At 31.4% G+C, this 11,497-nt stretch overlaps 1 long non-coding RNA gene across 1 annotated transcript; it reads right to left on the bottom strand.

The window, feature by feature from the left end:
* Positions 1 to 537: 537 nt before the first annotated feature.
* LOC109179469 lies at positions 538 to 9,029 on the bottom strand. The gene is made up of 2 exons (XR_002053907.1): positions 8,673 to 9,029; positions 538 to 1,164 (listed from the first exon to the last, which is right to left on the bottom strand). It is a non-coding gene; the product is annotated as an uncharacterized LOC109179469 (long non-coding RNA).
* Between the last annotated feature and the right edge of the window lie 2,468 nt (positions 9,030 to 11,497).

Genomic DNA, 11,497 nt, shown 5'->3' with positions numbered 1-11,497 from the left:
ATAGGGAGGAAGTGACACAGATCTTAGGAGTTGTCCGGACTCTTAATTTTGGAAAATATCTAGGTTTGCCATCATTTATTGGGAGGAATAAGAAAACAGTTTTTGCGTATATTGAGGATAAAATCAGACAGCGAATTGGATCATGGAATAGCTACTGTCACAGGTGGGGAAAGAAATCCAATTGAAAAGTGTAGTAATTCAATATTTAATTATAATATAATATAATTTTTTTTCGTGCGTCTGGGTGCAATACTAATGTGCACAAAGGGACAAAGGATTAAAACAAACAAGTCTACTCTTTAATGATTAAAATCATTCATTTTTCAAAGTCATTTTCATCCTTTCCAAACGGACCCTTAATAATATCTATATCTATATTCTATATATCTATATCTATATCTATATCATCTATATCTATATATCTATATCTATATAGATATAAAAGCCATAGGGATTCAGCCAATTAGATTTTAGCATTTTCCGCCCAAGAAAAACACAGCGTTTAGATATATATATATATATATATATATATATATATTTTGTAAAGTGTTTGACCAATCAGAGAGTAGGTGTCGGGCTATATTTGTAGGGGAGTGGCCTATTGCGTCTTTGCAGAGTTGGTACTTGGTATCCACTCCTATTTGTAGAGGAGTAGCCTATTCAATTCACTACCTCACTTGCACGCTTATATATAGAAGATAAAAGATACATGTTTAGAGACTTCAACTTCAACTCAAATAGAAGCTGTAAAAAAAAGAAATTTCATATTTATGGGATCAAAGAAGAAGATGTCCACGGGATTGTTGGTGCGCAACTTCGCGTTGTGTGCTGAACTACAAGTTTCAACCTCCCGTCGATGTGCCGCATCCTCAAGGTAAGCTTTTTTCAGTTATCTTCTTCGATTGAATCATCTTTTGCCAATTTTTGGGAATGGATCTGATGGACTTTTGAGTTTCTGGAATAGATTATTCACCGGAAGGATATCCCAAGGATGCTTATCTTCAACCGTTTACCCGCGCCAAGGTTACCCTCCTCCCTCCACAGTACGCAGCCCCGCCACTTAAGCAATCTGTGTACTATATCTGGACCAATTTGGCTTCCTATGTATCTTCTTTTTTGGTCTTGTGTAAAGAAAGAGTGTAAATGCAGCACTCTCCTGTACACCTGCAAATGAATAGTATACATATTATAATTTTTTAAATTTATTAGGTTGTCATCATTATCTAGGTCATTAAAAAAATTCAAAACACTGCTTATGTATTTGTTGACATGTTTTATTTATAAAAGTTGTTGATACAATCATTTAAAAATAGTTGGAGAAACTGAAATTATACTTTTGATGGCATGTGAAGTGGAAAGAACTCTCAAAATGCGAAAAAAAAACTAACAAACTGTTGTAATTTGGCCTATCAACTTGTTAGTTCTCGCGTGATGATTACACGGTAATTACCCGGAGATTATATATAAGATTATAAAGTGTAGAGATGTAAGAAGAGAAGAATGACACAAGATGTAGAGCACAAACATGAGCACTTTATTTCATTAAGCCTTCACATGTATTTATACTAATCCATACAACCCTTCATATGCTTAACATAAACAATATATTAAGTAGAAGGAAAATGGAGAGTCTCAAGATTAATGGCCACTAATAAAATATTTATAACACTCCCCCTTGGCCATTAAATAACTATACTCATGCCTCGTTAAAAACCTCGCTAGAAAAATCCAGTGGGAAAAACCTAGACGAGGAAAAGAGTACACGAAGTATGTTAATCCATGTGTTGCACTGGTTGCCTCATTAAAAACCTTAGCCTAAGAAAACCTAGTGGGAAAAAACTTAGCCAAGGAAAAGAGTACAACCATAAGCCTTCCGGGCATAGTCTTCAAGATTTCAAGGGTCTTCAGGACTATCCACTCAAGTGCACCAACATCGGTTGCCTCATTAAAAACCTTAGCTTAAGAAAACCCTGTGGGAAAAACTTAGCTAAGGGAAAAAGAGTACAACCATATGGTTTCGTAGCATAATCTTTAGGATATCAAGAGTCCTCTAGATTGTCCATTTTAGCACAGCTAGGGGTTATCGCTCCCCCTGAAGATAACAATCTTCTAAGCCTATGCATCCCAATTTTATAAACATATTATTCAAAAGTGGATGTAGGCAAAGACTTAGTGAACATATCTACAAGATTTTTCAGTGGGGCAAACATTCTCAATAAGAATTTTACAACTCTTCTGGAGTTCATGTGTGTAGAAGGACTTAGGTGCAACATGTTTTGTAAGGTTCCCCTTAACAAAACTATTACTTGCTTGTGCAACACAATCTTATTTGTCCTCATATGGGACATTGGGGGTAAAAATATAACATAACCAGTTTTGGACTTAGCATCATAGGGATCAAATAAAAGAGCCAGTGCCCAAATAGCCCATCAAAACCACATATTGGTTTCTTACATAAACGTCAAAATATTTGTACCTCGAAGGTGCTGGAGGATATGTTAAATACCATTCCAACTTTCATTGTAGGGGGAAACACTAAATGTTGCTAGCAATTTCATCGCAAATTCAATATCAGGCCTGATGCGATTATGGAACTTCTAGTTCAATAATAGTGCTCCAATAGGAATGAAGTAATAGACTTCTAGTCCTAAAATATCCTCATTATCATCTTCGAGTCTAATTGGTCTTTTATCTACTTCAAGAGATTATTGGACAACCATTGGTGTGATAAGTAAATAATACTTATCCATATAAAACATCTTCAAGATATTTTTCAAGTAGGCTAACTGGTGTATAAAACTTCTTCAAGGAGAAGCTCGATCTTCAGGTCGAGACAATACTTGGGTTTCCCAAGTCTTTTATTTCAAAACTCCGTCTTTTGGCATGAGCTAATATCACCAAGCTCTCTTTATGTTTCAATAACATTTAAACCATCAATATCGACTGAGCAGATAAATAAATAACTCCATTAGCAATTCGTTAATGAACACATAATGGTACATATTATTTGCATATTCCTTCTTCAGGAGGAAAACACTCAGTCAATAATATTCAAGTCATACAAAGATTTGGCAATTTAATGCTACATGTCGCGATTTTCACTTTCTTTATTTCAAAAGTGTTCAATCCATCAGGGATTTACAAATAAATATTAGCGTCTAATGACCCATAAGTTTGTTGGTCATGACGTTCATCAACTGCATATCTAAATTTATAATTCACTGCCAATAATGTTAATTTGCGGAACGTAATGCCATATGTTGTGGGAGAGAATATTTGATCAAAATTAATTCAGGGTCTCTGCGTAAACCCTTAAGCTACCAGACTCACTTTATATTATGCCATCATATTGTTTGTATTTCTCTTTCGTACAAACACCCATTTGTAACCTACAGGATTAACATTAAATGGTGTACGTGTTATAAAGAGAATACAGTTTTAGCGAGCTGAGCTGTACATGCCTTAATTGCTCCGTTATACATAAAAAATACCAAGGCACAGCTGGTGCCTAGCTCTGGATCCAGATTATCATATAACGAGAACAGTTTGTAAAGGCAATTCTGTTGTCGACAACTATAACATTTTTCATAAATCTCTCCCATATATATAAAATAATGACAATTTCTAATTCAACCAGACTCTAGCCATTTTCCAAAGATATTTTTATCTGGTCATTCCGCATCCCCAGTATTATGATTTTGGGTGCACCTATAATTTTACTGGGGTTTTTCGCCTTCCGGACGAATGTCTTCTGGACGAATATCTGCAGGACATACTTCTTTAAGCGATTTCAAGAGTGACGAAATTTTCTACTAGCTTTAGTTTTCCGCGGATTCTTGTCTTTTATACCAACATGTCTCCACGCTTCTGGCGTCAAGGAGCATTGGTAAATACATACGGTCCAAGTTCGGGAAGATACATGAGACCTAGTCACTCTTTTTATCAGTATATATATTGGCAGATTAATTATCTTCTGAACTTCCAGTTCAGTTTACTTCTTATGAACTTCTAGTTCAGTCTACCTAGTATGTGGATTCAAAATATTGAAGATCAATCATTCATAGAATTTCTCGGCACTCTATAAAATTTGAGCTCTTATCTCCCCCTAATGCCGTGAAATAATCTTCATAAAGTGTGCAGTCAGCGTACATAATTATATATTGATCCCTTATCATGGGCTCTAAAGATTTAAATAACAGACGGAGGTTTATAATCAACATATACATGCCCACAATGTACGCTATGATGGTGATATAGGAAAAAGACTGCACATTGTGAATAAAACGCAGATGGGAAATGTTTGATTTTATACCACGTACTAGAGGTTAGGGGGAATACTTATGATATGCAGCAGGCCATATTGTGATAACAACAATAACATATAAAACTGATGTCCCCAACAAGAAAATATATAATTGCCCAAGGCGATGCACTAACTCATGCTATACTATAAAATCATGTGGGTCTATAAAGCTTTTAAAAGTGCATCGCAATATATGAAGTACCCAAAACATATATGCAATCATCTAAAAGAAACATATATAATCAGATATGAAAGCATACATATCAAATGATATTATAAGGGTACACAACAATCATAAGGAAGCTGTGAAGCTTGTCAAATAAAATAGATCTTCAAGATCTCCCAAAAAATCCTTATTCTCAACTTTACATTAGTTCACTCACTGGTTTGGAAATTGCTTCGTGCAAATTCACATGATATAATTCACTCCCTCATTTGCTTCGGGCAAACTAATATGAAATGATTTATTCCTTCGTTTGCTTCGGTCAAACTGATATGATATCATTTTCTCCTATCTTTCAAATTAATAACATATAAATCAATCATATCATGTAAGGCATAAGTCAAAGATCATTCTTATAAAGGGGTATAGTATACTACCCCTTAAATAACACAGAATTGCACTAAGCCATACTCGGAGAGGGATTCAACATTTTGACATCTTAAATTTAGTCAAAAGATTATTATCATAATTTATTGACAATAGCAATCCTTCCGGGATTGATAATAATTCAATTTTGAATTAGCAACCAGTTAATTTCATACGAGAATCATGTTGCATGAATGAGAAAAAATTTTCATGAGTAAGCATGCAAACTAAGAGGAGTAACTCCGAGAAGTAAACTTCCTCCGGAAAATAAAGCTCCAGAAAGTAAAAAACATTCGAAAAGTAAAATTCAAGAAGTAAGATTAGAAAGTTAAGCTTATAGAAGTAAACTTTCCGAATAATCACTTCGAGTAGTAAAATTAGCAGGGAAAAAGTGAAAAATAGCAAAGTAAAATCACTTTGCATTCATAATAATTTGCGTCCAAAAATAACTTAACTTTTCGAATATTGCGGTCAAGAATTAACTTTTCGGATGCTTCAGGCATAAACTAACTTCTCGGATGCTTCAAGCATAAGCTAACTTCTCCGATGCTTGAAGCATGAGCTAACTACTCGGATACTTCATGCTTCAGGCATGAACTAACTCTTTTTTTTTTGTTTGGCCATGAATATATTTTCATGCATTGTTTAAAACATTATCATGACACCAATCATTTCTTCATCAATACCTCGTCATTTCATTATCAGCATTTATCGCAATATTTGCTTCAGGCAAATTAGCTAGAATCATCAAGATGGGGTTCATTCTCCAATGACCAAATGCTTTGGTGCGCGGCACGTAGGGATCAATGCCCTTCACACCCACATTGATATCAAACCTGCTTCTGGCTAGAATTTTGCCTCGATGAGTTTTGGTCGTCCTTGAATATCTTGATCACTTTGTTTCTTATTCTGAGCTCGAAACTCATACCACACCGGTTATAATCTCGACTGCAACCCCTTATAAAGTTACTCAACTAGGTAACATTATGTGCTTCAGGCACCTGTGCAAAATCAACCAGACATGCATTTTGATTCTTCATCAACAACTAGTTATGTTTCTTAGCCACAAGAAGTGTTAAAATCAGCTTAGGATGCTTCTCATAATTTGTTGTCTTGTACTACTGTTGGAGTACAAATTACTCACACGAAAAGTTGGCAATGTCTTTTCAATTAAATATTTATCTAAAACTTCTTGTTTAGAGTTTCACTTCTGAGACTATTTTGTGCAGAGCTGAATTATAGTCAGTTACTGACTTATAATCTTAAAACTTAAGATTAATCTCTTCAAATTGTGTCTGAGGAACGACAATAGATGACTATTAGTCAAAATGGTCCTTCAGGGACTTACATAATGCAATAGGGACTTTTTCAATCAAATACTCATTTTTAATATCGTGGTTCAAGTAGTGACGTATGAAAATGAGAGCTTGTGCCTTCTGGGCATCGGTTCTCTGTGACTTAGCAACAAAAGTTTGGCTCGATTTCTTAGATGTCAAATATATTCCAATATCCAAAGCCTAAATGAAATAATTGCTATCGACATGAGCGAGCTCAATAAATTCACATTTCCAATGAAAGACATAATCTACAAGATCATCATTTGATGCAACTTTAGGAAGCAATGTGACAACTTGTGAAAAAAACCACTATTTTGAATACATGTTCAAGCAATGGATGAAAAAACACCTTTTACATAAATATGCATATCCGTTTCTTAGCATTCTAATACAAACACAATAATCCAATGCAAACATAATAAGGACCGATTATGCATTCGATCTCCATAATCATAGAACATACATGGATACATATACATACAATTTGGCATATAACCAAAATGTATTTACCATTTCTAAGCATCATGGTTCATATAGAACCTATCTCATATACATGAATTGAGAGAATAAATAAAGATAATATGTATTTACCCAAATTCTTAACCATGTCTTGATGAGGGGTTCATCACTCAAAAGTTGTTAACAAACATGAAGAATTATCACCCATTTCATAGAAAGAATAATTGAAGGTTCCAAACCAAACTCATAGCCACATATACACAAAAACAAAAATGGTGCAACACGAATCGGTGAGACAAACACCAAATTGATGCAGCAAGCATCGACTCGTGTTTATAGCGTCAACTCGTGCTACAAGCAACAAGACACGAATTGTTGCGGCAAACACCAAATTGATGCAGCAAGCATCGACTCGTGTTTATAGCATCAACTCGTGCTACAGGCAACGAGTGGTACGGTGCTTCACTCTCCAATACACCTAATTGATGCTCCCAAGTCATCAATTAAGCTTTAAAGTCTTACTCACTCTTAAGCTTCCACAAAATAAACTTTAACAATCTTAATTAAAAACCATTCATTCATTGCCTAATCAGGCATAAAAACGAATTGCTAATCACATGCAAACGACATATCATAAAAACATAATAATGCACTACATCATATGGTATATAACATACAAAGTATGCGAAATGAAAATAATATGTATACATATATTGCATCTTCATACGAAAAGCCACTTCTATTTACACAAACATATATATCACATGCTTTTCTTTCAATTTGAAGAATCAAAAATAAAATTGGAAATATATATTCAGGAATTTACACAATCATATATATACGAACTAGTATGTGCAATTCATATTTCACATTGTAGAATCAATATGTATCATATCAATCATGCATTTCATAATCATATCAAGAGGTGTAGAATCAACATGTGCCATATAAAAACATGTATTATATGAAACCTATGAACATGCTTGCCTAGTATAAAAACATGTATTATAACATGTCCGAGCATACCGTTCACCAAGGAATATGTTGGCGATTCGTGCTGATAACGTGTTGTAATTTGGCCTATCAACTTGTTAGTTCTCGCGTGATGATTACACGGTAATTACCCGGAGATTATATATAAGATTATAAAGTGTAGAGATGTAAGAAGAGAAGAATGACACAAGATGTAGAGCACAAACATGAGCACTTTATTTCATTAAGCCTTCACATGTATTTATACTAATCCATACAACCCTTCATATGCTTAACATAAACAATATATTAAGTAGAAGGAAAATGGAGAGTCTCAAGATTAATGGCCACTAAAAAAATATTTATAACACAAACAAAAATTCTGGAATTGTACAGTAGCACTAATCTTAATACTATTTTTCCACAATTATCAACAATATTCATGCATATAACATATGTAATATAAAAACGCAGCTATTAAATAGAAAATTAAAGAGAATATAGATTTTCTTCATTTTTTTACATTCTACAAATACCCAGATTTCCTTATAATATTATTTTTTTTTCTGTTTTCCAAATTTAAACTGTAGTATACATTAAAAATATTTTACAATTTTTTCATTTCTTACTTGATTTAGTTTTAATTTTAGATTTAGATATGTGGATTTAAGTCATGTAAATTCGTAACACTAAAAGCTATTATTTAAATATTAAAATTAAAATTATTGTATAATAATCTTTAAGTAATTCAATAGATAATCTTCTTTTTAATTTTTAAAAATTAATTTTGTAAAAAAATTGAATATGTATGAATTTAAGCAGGAAAATTATACAAATATTATGCATGCAAATAAATTCAACACAGAATACAAATTTTAAACACCAAAGGACGAAATTAAATTTCAAACAATTATCTAACCCTATAAAGAAAGCAATATTGGATGTACCACGTATTGTAATCAAACTATATAAATCGGAAAAAAACACACACACAAAAAAAACCAATATATACCTTTGATTTTGCGTAAGATTCGTAATTTCCAACATTCACGATCTACGATTTCTTGGTTCAAAATCAGTTACCAGGACCGGATTAAACTCATGTGAGAACCAAAATAGATAACTATTGTATAATTTTTCTGATATTGTGGATTATTTGGGAAGAACTAGGATGAGTTCGTGTTTGATTTTGGCAAGAGGGTGTGAAGTTTGTAGATTGAGATGGAGGGAGCAGAGAGATACGAGGATAGACACGATAAATTAGGGTAAGAAGAAATGGTCTTTGGGTATGAATTTTCTAGATTGAGATGGAGAGAGTAGAGAGACGGAAAAGTAGGGTAAAAGAAAAATTGTGTGGTTGTGAGGTTTCTAGATTGAGTTAGAGAGTGCAGAGAGACTGAGAAAGATCTTGATAGAGATAAGATATTAGAGCATCTCCAACCCATCTATCTCCAAAACACTAAATTTTTTCAACAAATGTCACATCAGAAGGAATATTCTCAACATATTCTCACACCAAATTTTATTCATCTCCAACCCATTTACACCAAAACACCAAATTTTTACACTAAAATAATTTGATTTTTCAATTATTAGTTCGAATTTAATTAGTTTAATATAACTTGTCATGTAAATAATAATTTTTATTAACATTAATTATTTTAAAAAATCGAATTTAACAATATTTTTAAAATTTTAATTTATTCCACACTAATAATATAGCATACAACATCTAGTACATTAAATTACATATGTGGTATGTATTTTAACTTTTATTATGTTCTATGTTTAATGTATTTGAAATTTTAATTAATATATATTCAATATTAGTCTTGTTTCGATCGTCTCAATGAGGTCTTTAAAATGGTATAAATTTTATTTAATTATACAAACTTTAAATATAAGTATTTAACAAAATAAAAAATTACATATAAAACAAATAAATGATACAATTGTAATTAGAAAAAGAAACAAGGGCAAAATAGTCCATTTTCTACCCCTTTCCATTTGCCGTGAATGAACAGTGTTGCGCCAAATTTGGCGCAGCATTGTTGATTAACGCCAAACCTTTTGGCGTTATGGAGTTTTGCAGACTCACATTGGAGTTGCAAAAATAGCGATATGGGGTTAAAATTTGAAGATTTGATGCCCCATTGGAGATGCTCTTAGGGTAAGAAAAATGTGCTTAGGGCCATATTTTAGCAACTTAATTAAAAATGGTCTTTGGGCCTAAAAAAAAATTAGTCCATGTCTTAATAACTTTTTTTTTAAGACTTTCCTAAAAAAAGTTTATTAACACTTTCCTAAAAAAAAAGTTATTATATATATATATATATATATATATATATATATATATATATATATATATATAATTAAATATTTCAAATAGATTAGATGAAACACAATGTTAATTCAATGTATAGTTTCTTATCTTAATATATATATTTCTAATATTGAGCGAAATTAATATTGTGCAATGCACGGGTGCTATACTACAATCATTTGTTAGAGTTCTTATGCCTTTGTTATCTACAATGTCATATGTTCATAATAATGGAACCTATAATTGATATGTATATTAAAGTGTATATATTATTTCATTTTGTTTTAAAATGTAGCTTTCATTTTATAAATATTATTTTTTTTCTAAATGTAGAATACAAATTTATTTGTGAATATTTCATGTATATTTATATCCACAATGTGTTTTTAATACATTTTTTTTTATAACTTTCTAAATAATAATATTTATATTTATAATATACTTAAAATTAATCAGTGGAACAAGAGTCATTAATTATCATCATATGAATAATGAAAAATAATAATTTGTAGGTATTGAAAAATTACTCGCTCACTCTTAAAGTTGGATCTCAAGTCAATCTACTGCGAAACATAGATCATTCAGCTGGCCTTTTCAATGGGACAAGATTTAATTATTTCTAAATTGGCAGATCATGTTGTTGAAGCCAAGATTATTTTACATAGTAAGTAATGCACTTGAACAAGTGGGAATTGGCAGTAATGCACGTGAACAAGTCTTGATCCCACGATTATCCCTTACACCGTCAGATACTAGGTTACCATTCAAATTCCAGCGAAGGCAATTTCCACTTATGTTGTCTTACGCTATTACAATAAACAAGAGTCAAGACCAAACGCTGTCTACGGTTGAACTTTTGTTGAAAAAAATAGTCTTCGTTCATGGAAAATCATATGTTGCTCTGTCTAGGGTTAGTAATCCGAATGGTCTTAATTTACTTATTTGTAGCGACAATGGAAAATATGTTTCTTCAACATCGAATATTGTATACAAAGAGATCTTTAACAATTTATAAAATTTATATATTATTAATTATTTGTTACCTATGCAATATGAAGTTATGAACTTCTATTTTACATACGTTTCAAGATGTCAATATAATTTGTATATTACTATTAAATAAATAAATAAATAATTATATATATATATATATATATATATATATATAAAAGTAAAATCCTTCAAACCAATTTTCTCCCCAAAACTTAGTGTCAGTTATGTAAATTCATATATATTCTGTTTATGAAAATAATAATTATAGATATAAAAAATTAAATATATTCATTTATATATACGTGTGATATTATACATATATATTAGATGTATATATTGATATTAATAATATATAAATTAGGTAGTAAAATAATAATTAAATATAGTAAATATTCCGTGTGATATATATATAGACATTATATACATTATACAATTAATATTTAATTTAATCTATATATCTATATATACTAATAATAATAATAATTTCATTACCTTACTTACTTTACTTTCTATATTTTTTA

This window comes from Ipomoea nil, unplaced genomic scaffold, assembly GCF_001879475.1.
Source record: "Ipomoea nil cultivar Tokyo-kokei standard unplaced genomic scaffold, Asagao_1.1 scaffold0925, whole genome shotgun sequence".
Lineage (NCBI taxonomy): Eukaryota > Viridiplantae > Streptophyta > Magnoliopsida > Solanales > Convolvulaceae > Ipomoea > Ipomoea nil.
The sequence above is the reverse complement of the archived record's forward strand: the minus strand, read 5'-3'. Positions and strand labels throughout refer to the sequence as shown.